We start from the raw sequence: 12240 nt of genomic DNA, 5'->3' as shown, positions 1-12240 counted from the left end.
GTCGGGTAATTTTTGTATACCCGTCTGGCTATAATAGACTTACCTACTGGGGTAGATGCTGAGAAAGAATCTACTAACTTTTTAGGACTAGAATTGAATTCTACAACTACATAAGGAGTCACAAAGAAAAGTGATACTCTAGGGTATAACAATGCATAAACATAAAGATAAAATACTTACAATGTACCTATAACTACATTAGGAAAACTTTTCTAATCATGCCGAGTATAGAGGGTATACAGTATATTCTGGTGTGGCCAACTGGTGGAACTGGAAGGGTCACCCTGCTGAGCCGGCGACCTACCAGAGCTAATGAAAATTTTGACTAGTCCTATTGGCAAATATCTTTACCCTTATGACCAACATACGGCAATCTCTAATCCTATGGCCTGTCTTGCCACACCCAAAACATCCTTGACTGCCTGCCTTGCACTCTTCCTGATGATTCTTACCATATTTTCTACAAAGCGGATTGGTTTGACCACTGTTTATGCTATCATGAGTTTGAGAGCCTGGAACCCTACCTTGATTGTCTTGCCAAAACTCAGGCACTAGGGCACTAACTAAATATGGGACTGGAGCTAGAAATTTCTATCAGAATTGAGAACGGTTACCACCTTCTGACTTTGTCTAGGAAAAATTATAGCCACCTATCCTTGCCCTCTTATTATCTCTTTCTTTCTTCTTAAGTTTCTCTTATTTAATCTATTTAGCATAAATGATGAGTCTAGACAGGTCTATCTCCTTAAAAAATATGGCATTCCTACACTCTTTGACTATATTATAAGATATACTAGATACAAATGTACTCATCCTGGATAAAGAGTCAGCCACCATCGTTGGAGCATACCTCAATAACTGAGTGAAATTGAGTGAGTACCTCTTCAAAGTTATACTACCCTACTTCAGATTTATAAACTCCTAAACCTTAGCTTCCCTCAACTCTAGTAGGAAGAACCTGTCTAAGAAAGTTATGGCAAACTCTTCTTATTCAATAGGTCCTGTATCAATGCCCTTGTCTTCCTTCCACTACTCCCTATAAATAATACGTAGCAAAGTCTATAATCTCACTCGAAGAGATACCCATGATGTGTGTTACCTTTTATATAGCATCCAAAGACTCCTGTAGATCCTCCTCAGACTGCGATCTAGAAAATGAAGGGGGATTCATTCGAGTAAAATCCTGAATTCTAGCTGTAGCTGTATTCATAATGGATTGGATTGGGGAAATAGCCTTCTGGTTGTTCTTAGCAGCTACAAAGTACGCTAAGTCTGTGAAAGCGTCCCTGAACTTAGTGTGTAAGACATGGGCATTCAGGGGATCTTCCTGAATAGGTGGTGCTGTGGGACGATCCTCGTTCCTTCTTCTGTTAATGTTTTTTGGGAGGCATTATCTATAAATAGAATGAAGAATGGTTAGAAAAAGTAATTCAATAGAGCTTAGGATCTTTCACATGATATGAATACTAAAAGAGGGGAAACTTTCCTAAAAAGCATCTCGTATCCTTTTGTCCATAAGTGTGGCATTCTTCACACCCATCCATAAGACTCTACTTAATGTGGCTTTTAGATACCCTAGGACACTCAGAAACCATAGGCTCTGATACCAAGTTTGTAACAACCTGAGGTCAACCCTTAGTCGCTACACGGTGCTTAAGGACAGAAGTGACCCCTAGCTAACCCATGAATTGGTACCTGCTGAGAGAACTGAATAAAATGATAATCAAATAGCTTGTGCAAAAGATAAACTATTAAAGCACTATAAACTAGAATAATGAAATATATAAAATGAGATGTATGAAGTACCTGATAAATACTAGAAAACTAAATTATTTATCTGAAAGCCTCTAAAACATATGGAGTTAACGGGAAAACTCCTAACTAACTCCAACTGACTGATCATAAAGAAATACTAAATAACTGAAATAACATGTCATGTCTTCGATAGATGAGGACTCACCACTACTATTGTGGAGAACTGTTGATCTATCTAGGAATAGTGGGGAAACTGTATGTCTGAACCTATGTTATAAGACAACATAGCGCATAAGAAAAGTATATGATCAATACTTTTAATGTACTGGCATGTGAGGTAAGGACTAACTGAAAGACATATGGCAATCTAATGTGGATGCATGAACATGTAAAATTGAGAATGCAAGACCGGGTGAGGCATGAACTGAATTTAATCTATAAAACTGGCTGACTGAATAACTGAGAATCTGACTACTTGGTCAAGCAAACTTGAACTGATATAGATGGAATATTGACTAAAACTGTGGGAGGTATTATGTAACCAACATGCCCCGATCTGAGCTAATCAGGGTCCAACATGTAACCCTAGTTAGAAGGGTATTAGTACCTTTCCATAGGTACTACACTGGCTTTGTGGATCTACTAAACTGATGTCCCAAAGGACTAGGGTGTCACCCTCTACAGGCAGGTGCTCCTATGAGATATGTGTCAACCCTTAACTAGTAGGAAGACTCTCTCAACCTATGTGGGCTATGTAGTTATGGAACTCAGGGATTGCTACTAAGTGTCACACCCTCTATTGGCAGCTGAGCCCCCATCCCTGGTTTCGCTCGATGCTAAATCCTACTCCTATCTAAGCTGACATTGGTACTGACTTAAGTTCAACTGAACATCACAACTGATAGTTCTCAACATGATCATATTAACTGAGTATGGTGATGACAATCATGGTTTAACTAACTTATTACTTGAAAATATGAAACGTGAGTAAGCACATAGGTATCGGGTGTTCATAACCTGCCAACACTGAATGATACTTTAAAATATTATAACATCATCTAAAACATTGGTAGTAAATCATAATTTGGGGGACCCAAAACATAAAACACTTGAATAACTACTAACCTCATGATTTCAACATGGAGATAAGTTAAGTTTGCATGGATATCATGTTTACATGACTAAATTACATGAATTTAATAACCTGACATGGTATTGACCAAACATGACATGGTAATTTGGAATTTAAATCACATAGAATGATAATTCACATGAAAAAGCTAATAGCATGGCTTGAATGTAAAATTAATGAGGAAACATGGATAATTTTCATGATCTTCACTGAATTAAATCAAGGTAAAAGAGTCAAATCCACACTCAAAAAAAAGAGCATTTTTGATACACAATAGGTGGAAAGAACCCATTGATGAATACCCCACATATCTAAAGTTTCTTGACTGATGAAGAAAGTTTAAATCTCAAGACTTGAATGATATTGTGGGAGAAGCCCTATCTTGATGTTCTTAGAGAAGAGAGGATGTAAGTATTGTTATTTGATTGAGGAATAGGGGAAAATAATGACTCTTTAAGCGTTATAGGTCGTGGTAGGAAGTTATAAGAGAGAAAATACCAAAAAGCCCTTAGCTGAATTTTACAGAAATTGCTCGTTAGTCTTTACGAGCCTACCATACTACTCGTATATAAGGGTACGACTTAACTCATCAACTCATAAGCTTAGCAGACTCAAGGAGGGCATACACTGGTCAACATACGAGTTGCACTGATGACTAATATCATCATCATAGGACTCTTAGTCCTCTGCTCGTAGATTGGACAAACTCATAGGAAGGTTATACTGATGAACCTACCACTTCCTTCATACGACTTATATGATGATCTTACGACTCCTAAGGGTTGTGTCATATCCATAATAGAACCTTAATTACTCCATACTGCCAAGGGTACGGCTTATATCTTTTGACTCATATGGTGTATGCACGACCTAAAGAGTTGAGTCATAAGTTGCATAGTGACTTAACAACATGGGGTATTAGAGGTTATTGCCATGCTTGGTTTGGGAACTTTATTTAATATTTTGATCCTTCATTTGGAAAATAGAAAAAAGCGGGTTCTAGGAATTAATTTATTGAAAATGATTTTTTTTGAAAAATTGATTTTCCCATTGAGTTTGGAACATCAAAATTATCTTGGTTGCATAGGTCCTGATCAAATCCAAGGTTATGTTCATACCTTGGAAGGCTTGCACTAAAATGAACATTTACTGATATCTGGTGCAACCACTTAAACGGACAAGGTGCCGCTTAAGTAATCCAAGATCACTTAAGAGATAGCCATTTTAGCAGGGAGGCATTGCATAACTGGTAGCTTCTTTAGAGGAATTTTACCCCTTTTAGCGGTATCCGCTTAAGATTGTAATTAACGACTAAAAACGTGAATGAACTAAATTAAAATACTAAAAACCTAATGATGAAGTTGTAGCAGCCCGTTGATCTCAAAAATATGTCCAAAGATAATTAAAAATGTGTATAAGGATGTATTTATATCAAAAGGGTAAGCCAAATCCATTTTGTACACGGATTCAACATGCAAGTCAGGCCTGGAATAGAGTGCGCATCATGGGCTCCCTTGCACCATTCTGGAGGGGGCGTCACGTGCTCCATTACGCCGAAGTAGAGCGCGCGTAGCCGGCAAATCACGGGCACACACTGGAATTGTTGTTCAAAATAATTTCTAAGGCATGGAGTCCCTGTAATGGAGGGGGCGAAGCACCCAAATCCCGGGCAAGCACTGCAAGTTGCATCCCAAATTTTGGTTAAGTCTTTCTCATCCCATCTTTTTTCCCTTGTCTTGTTGTATATTTTCCATGGATTTACAGCCTTTATATCATCAAAATATCATCATATTCATCTCAAAAATCATCCTACAAAATCACACCACACGTATTAAAGACCATCACAACACAATATCCATGATGATAAATCAAAACACAAGCTAAGACTAGGCTAATTCAGAATAATCTTAAACTTTATGTTTCAACTTTTAATTTAATCAAATTGAACCTTGCACATTACCAACAAGTTATTCTACTAATAATTATACATTTAAATCATTTGGTACACATAAAATGCAATAGAATCCAACGGGATTGAGTAGACAAGTACCTAACTCAAGCTAGTAACACTAGTTTCCATGATTGAACTCTAAATGACTCTTTTAGGTACAAAACTTTTTTGGAATTGACTTTGACATTGTAAACACATAATTTAGAACTTAGATGAACATTTATCTCATTATAAACCCATTTAGCATATGAATTATCCTCCAAACAAGGCTAAAAAGACTAGAATAGTGACACTAGAATGCATAAATACACCCAACATCACCACCCCACACTTAAAACCTCGTTCGTCCTTGAACAACTCTTGACTATAAGCACCATAGGTTAAGGAAACTCTACACTTCTATGACATGCAAGACACTCAAGTTAGTACTACATTAACTACACGAAATGCAAGTTCCTACATATAACATGTTAATTACATAATTGAAAGCTTATGAATCTTACTTCAAAATATCCTAGCCTCAAGAATTGACTCACCTAGTTGGAAAACTCGTGCTTATTTCTCAATCAAGGACATCATACAAATCACCCACATTCATCAAACATGTTTCCTTCACAATAAGAGAGTTTTCCATAATCACTCATAATTAAGAAATTCATCACGATGGGTACAAGAGTCAAATTACGCTCACTTCTCAAGGAATTCACAAGTTGCAAAAAATGAACCATAGGCTTTCCCATAGTGTAGTGCTCCACTAATATCAGAATGATAAACTTAGGATCAATTAGGTCCTTTTCGAGTTGTAATATAGGCTAAGGTATAGGTAGAAATTATTTGGAAATAGTGACTAACCTCTCTAAGCGCTTTAACATACTACATTATTCGTTTAAAACCAAATTCCAACAACCAAATTACACCATTTTGTCTACCCATATCTTTTTTTTTGCCCCATCACTTTTAAGCATTTTCACAAATACATGGTGGAAGTATTACTTATTACCAAAAAAAATTTATTTATCTTTTTCACAACCATGGTGGTATCTCTAGCATAATGTCTATCACACATCAACTTATAAACACCAATAACTATTACCTTGGGGCATCAAATTCATCTTTTACCTTTTAGTTCTCAAACTCCTCACTCAATTAATTTTTCATTAAAGCGCCTAGGAGCTTAAAGAAGGGATTATGCTACTTATGAAGCTTTCAAAGAAAAAGCTAAAGAATCAAAGAGGATAACTAGGATTAAGGAAAAAGGTAGGTCAACAAGAAGGTATAAATCAAGCTATCAATGAAATACATATATTATCTCCTAAACCCACACTCTTTATTTTACTTTACACACACACCGGGCAAGTTCTAGACATCACATATAACATTAAATATACAAAAACTCACATCACATGTGGAACATGCTCAACTCAATAGGATCATCATAGACTTTTAATCAATAATAGCACATATTCAAATTTTAAGCCAACAAGTACATGAGTCCTAAAAATGAGCCTAAGAGTCTTAAAAGTAGCAATTAACTCATTTAACATACTTTTACCAACAAAACACTTGCACCATGCAATCAAAAATATCACTAACAAGAATATGTTACGCAAAAAATTTTAAATTGAGCCAAAAATTAGGAATTTCCCCATCCCACACTTAAAAATCTACTTTGTCCCCAAAGTGAACTTAAAAGTAAGAGATAAAAATGCTCCCTGAGGACTCTAGGCCTAGCCAGTAGCATATTTACACATAAATAAGGTCTGTTGGATCCCATACTCAATCTTTGTCATGCCTCTTAGATCAAGTTTTTGGTACTCAGACTTTCCATAAACCTGTGACTCAATAAAAACAAAACGTAAGTGAAGCAAAAACAAAAAACTAAAAATAAAACATACCTACTTAACTTGGGTTGCCTCTAAATAAATGCTTTATTTAGTGTCATGGCACGACCCAACTCAACTCAATCATAATCTTTCATCCTTTTACTCCTTTTTGGGAGTTATTTTCTTCTTCGTTTCTGACCTCTTGAGTTTGCACTCCCAAGGTCAATATATCTCTCAACTTCAACCTTCATCATGTTAGGATCAGTGGAATTGGAGGCTCGAGTTGCTCAATAAGGGTGTTAGAAGATGTCTTTGGCGAGCTAACCACCCTACACTTGTCCCCTTTAATAACATTGATCATACATAAATCTTTATAATGGGACATTATATTGAGTTCTTTGTAAACATTAAATACCACCTCTTAATCCTCCAATATCATCGTAAGTATGACTTCTCTAACATGAATCGACGCACCTACGGTTGTAAAGAATGGATGCCTGAATATAATTGATATCCTTTCGTCTGCCTTAAAATCAAGAACAATAAAGTCAGCAAGAATAATGAATTTACCAACCTTTATGAGGACATCGTCTATAATTTCTTCAGGATGGGTAATGGATGCGTTTGGCAGCTAAAGAACCACAGTGGTCAGTTTAGGCTTTCCCAAGCTCAATGTGTTGAACAGAGATAGGGGGATCAAATTTATGCTTTCCCCTAAGTCACTTAGTGTATGGACTATTCTACTCCCAATTTGGATCAAGAGAGTAAACTTCCCTATTTCTTTAAGCTTCTTGGGCATTTTTTGTGTCATTACAGCGCTACACTCTTCAGTGAGTATCACTTCCTCCACATCCTGCAATTTTACCTTATTACAACCACATCCCTCAAGTACTTAGCATACTTGGACATACCCTTCAAAACATATAACAAAGGTTATTTAATGTGAAGCTCTCTGAACGTATCAAAGAACTTCTTAAACATTACATCCTCCATCGCTTTCTATACTTTTACATGAAGGGTAGTTGTGAGATCTTCTTCTCCTCTTCTGGAACTTTTTATTTTGAGAATTTGAAATTTCTCAATTTTTTAGAAACTTTGCCATTTACCTGTTCAACCACCACATCAATATCTACCTCCTTAGTTACCTTGGAAGGTTCTCCTTGAAGTTTTTTACCACTCCTCAAAGTGATTGCCATAACCTATTTTAGATTTTTTGTATCTTCGAGCAACCTACATTATGGTCTAGTATTTAATGCTTTCTGTAGCTATCTCAAACTGTAACTCTAAGCTTCTCAAGGCAGATTGTAAATTTTTTATATTCGTAGCTAATTGTGTCTGATTAGCTAGATAGAACCTGCTTTAATATCTCTTCCATGTTGCTAGTTGACTAATTTGTTAAAGATTGTGGTTGTGGGGCATTCAATGGCTGAGTATGCCATATCATGTTGTATCCATTACTATAATTCGGCCTTTGAGCTTTGCCTACATACATTACTGATTCCCAATTTCAGGCTGCTGAACTGAGTATTTATCATATTTTGCAATGCCGTAGCCTAAGCTGATAAGGCAGTGAATTGGCTCTCCTCTAATACACCCATAATTCTTTTCATGGAACTTCTAGAATCTGAATGCCACTTGGGACTTTCTTGCACTATACGATTTAATAATGTGTACAGCTCATCATAAGTCAATTCCAGCACTTGACCACCTACGGCTGAATCTAGCAAAATCTTTGTATTGTGATTAAGTTCTTCTATAAAAGTATGAGCAAGTAACTCATTGGAATATTGGTGATGTGGAAATTCCCAAAGAAGAGCCTTGAATCATTCTCAAGCATGATGGAGGTTTTTATTTGCCTTCTGTTTGAAGCTCACTATCTCATTGCGAAGTCTTGTAGTCTTGCCAAATAGAAAGAATCTGAAGAGGAACTTTCTGGTTAAGACATCCCATGATGTGATTGAATTGGCCGGCTCTGCATTCAACCACTTTTAGTTTCCCCTAACAGTGAATGGGGAAAAAGTATCAGCCTCACATAATCTATATTCACACCAGTTATAATGAATGTATCAGTAAGCTCAATGAAATTCTATAAATGGACTTAGGGATCCTCATGTGAAATTTCTGCAAACTGTCCATTGCTGATTAGAAGCTGCACCATGTTGTGCTTTAACTCAAAATTTTCCACATCGGACGGTCTTTGAAATGGTGAAGTCAAGTTCATCGAAAGTGAGACAACCACTTCCCTAACTATCCTTTGTGTTGCTTGTTGTTCAGCCATAGGATCAAGATTCTCTTGGTCTTCTTAGATTTAAGGAATTCGGGGGAGAAGGATTTTTGTTCTCCTGCGTTGATGGAAAATTTATTCAGGTTCGGAGCTTAGTTCAGCCAATTCTCGAGCCATTTCCACCTTCCTACTTTGAAAACCTATTTCCTGTAATTACAAAACTAAGACCAAGTGTAAAAAAACCAAATAAATCAAAAAATTAAAACTAAAATAAATAATTGCCAAATTACAAGTCCCCGAAAATGCGTCAAAAACTTGACAGCATCCAAGCGTACACGCAAGTGTACATGGTATACCAAGTAGTAAATTGGACTTCAAGAAGCCAAGTATCAATCCCACAAGGACTTGATTGAACAACGATTCTATTTTAGTTCACAATTTAGATTAACTTAGTGTAAGAGTAATCGAAAAGGAAGTTTGAAAATTGTAATTGCAATTAAAGTAAACAATGCATAAATTAAAAGTATTGGAATAATCAATAGGAGAAAACCTAGGGTTAAAGTACTTTGAACAATCATTCTATGTTATTGAACTTCATTCGTGATGTTGGGCGTATTTATGCACTCTACCATTACTATTCTTGCCTTTTTAGCCTTGTTTTGAGGATGATTCTTATGCTATATGTGTTGATAATGATATAAATGAATATTTATGTGTCCAAGTATGTGTTTACAATGTTTAATGGTGGTTTCACATGAGTTTTGATTCAGTTTGAGCATTTAGAGTTCAACCGAGAAAACTAGTGTAACTAGCTTGAGCTAGGTGTTTTTCTAGTTTTTATTATTTATTTATATGTAAAATAACTGAGTTATAATGTTAAAGGGTCAATTGAATCAATAAAAGAGTCAAAACAATGAGTTAAAGCTCAATATGAATTTAGCCTATGCTTAGCTCATGTTTCTAGTTCATCGTTAAGGATGTTGTGTTGTTTTGAGCTATAAATTATTGTTTTTAATGCTATATGATGCTTGGTAAATGGATTATTATGTTATATAAAGGATATACAATATTTAAATCAAGTGTAAAAAACTTAAAAGGGCTAGAAAATGACAATGAAAGCACAAGATTCAAGCTGGACACCAATTTAGACCCCTGCATATTTTTGAGCGCATGTTGAGTTTGTGTTTGTCCAATTGGCACGTGTTGACTTTCATTGGATTCATAAGGGGCCCAAAATAGTGAAACACCATATCTCAGAGCCATCCCAAATCTCAATTATCCAAAAATAGTGTCTCAACGCGATTGCACTGCTTAGCACCACTGACCAAAATCGGGAGTCAAGTGCCCAGTTGTGTCCAGGATTCCATTTGACACTGTGGTGCGATGTGCCAATGATAAAAATTTGGAGAAAAGTTTCAAACTGAAGGAAGACGATGTGAAAACCTAATCCAAGTGGGTTATGACTTATATACTATAAATATAATGTCTTAAAACACGCTGTGGGATATCTTTGAACACCTAGATTACTTGGAACAACATTGTAGGATACCAAAACTTCTTTTTAGGTTTTTATTTCTTTAATTTAGTTTTTTTTATGGTTTTAATCATTCATACAATTAATTAGATGTTGATTATGGCTATGAGTGGCTAAAAAAACTCCCTTTCCGGGGTTGAAGCCAAGAACATGATTATTATTGCTATAGATTAAGTTTTTTTTCTTTGCTTATCAATATTGGTTGTTTTTTATTTTTGTTTTAACTATTTTAAGGATTCACGACCCTTAGAATACATCCATTGTCAACCTTGTGAACTTGGGAGAGGGAATAGAGTGATAGAATATGAGAATAAGCAGAGTATGGTTCTTGATTCCTTATAAAATAAGAAACTTGAATTAGTATCTATGATAGGGATGTACCTAGAAACCTTACTTGATTCATATGTAGGATGATATTTGTTGAGAACTTAAGTGAATTGTTACATCCCCGCTCAACGATGTAGGTGTAAGGTTCAACTTAGATAATAGATTAGAGGTTGGGAAACCATAATCGCGCAATTTACCCTACGAATTAACAACCAAGATAAGAAAGTTAACGAATGAACTCCAATAGCATAATATGATTATTTAGAGTGTTTCAACCCTGGGTTTTCTCCTATTGATTGTTACAAGATCTTTACTTTACGCATTATTTAATTTACTCGCAATATACAAACTCAATTCTCTCTTTTGGTTACTTTTGCATCAAGTGAATCTAAATTGTGAACTGAAATCAAATCGTTGCCAAATCTAGTCTTTGTAGGATCGATAACTCGAATTTCTTGAAGGACACTATATTACTTGGTAGACCACGTACACTTGCATGTGCACTGTCAATTCGTTAACTTTCTTAACTTGGTTGTTGATTCGTAGGGTTAATTACATAATCATGGTCTCTCGACCTCTAATCCTTTACCTAAGTTTGACCTTACAACTACATCGTTGAGCGAGGATGTAATAATCCACTTAAGTTTATTAAGCTATCATCCTACGTTTGAATCATGTGAGGTATCTAAGTACATCCATGTCCTTGACACTAATTCAAATTCCTTATTTTATAAAGAAATAAGAACCAACTTTGTTTATTTCCACATTCTATATCCCTATTCTCTCTCCCGAGATCACAAGGTTGACAATGAATATATTCTTAGGGTAGCTAATCCTTAAAATAGTTAAATCAAGAATAAACAAACAACCAATAATGATAAGAAACTTAAAAGAAATCAATTTAAAATAATAGTACTCATGTTCTTGGCTTTAACCCCGAAAATAGGGTGTTTATCCATGCATAGTCGTAATCGTAATCACAAGATTGTAATTAACGACTAAAACCATGAATGAAGTAAATTAAAATAATAAAAACCTGTTATGAAGTCGTAGCAGTCCCTTGATCTCCAAAATATGTCCAAAGATAATTAAAAATATGTATAAGGATGTGTTTATTGCAAAAGGGTAAGCCAAAACCATGTTGGAGAGTTGAGCTAGAGTTGAGCCTGCGGGAAAATTGCGGGCACACACTAGAATTGTTGTTCAGAATATTTTCTAAGGCATAGATGCCCTGGAATGGAGGGTACGACGCACCCAAATCGCGGGCAAGCACTGGAAGTTGCGTCCCAAATTTTGGTTGAGTCTTTCTCGTTCCATCTTTTGTCCCTTGTCTTTTGATGTATTTCCCATGGATTTCCAGCATTTATATCATTAAAATATCATCATATTCATCTCACAAATAATCCAACAAAATAAAACTACATGCATTAGAGATCATCACAACACAATATCCATGACGATGAATCAAAACACAAGCTAACACTAGGGTAATTC

At 35.7% G+C, this 12240-nt stretch overlaps 1 non-coding gene across 1 annotated transcript; it reads left to right on the top strand.

Annotated features, from left to right (window-relative positions):
- The first annotated feature begins 8445 nt into the window (after positions 1-8445).
- LOC124895395 lies at positions 8446-8553 on the top strand. Its single transcript, XR_007051690.1, has one exon. It is a non-coding gene; the product is annotated as a small nucleolar RNA R71 (small nucleolar RNA).
- The last annotated feature ends 3687 nt before the right edge of the window (positions 8554-12240 follow it).

The sequence above is a fragment of the Capsicum annuum genome, unplaced genomic scaffold (assembly GCF_002878395.1).
Source record: "Capsicum annuum cultivar UCD-10X-F1 unplaced genomic scaffold, UCD10Xv1.1 ctg81773, whole genome shotgun sequence".
In the NCBI taxonomy this organism is placed as follows: Eukaryota; Viridiplantae; Streptophyta; class Magnoliopsida; order Solanales; family Solanaceae; genus Capsicum; species Capsicum annuum.
Note: the sequence above shows the minus strand (reverse complement) of the source record. Positions and strands in the feature narration are given on the sequence as shown.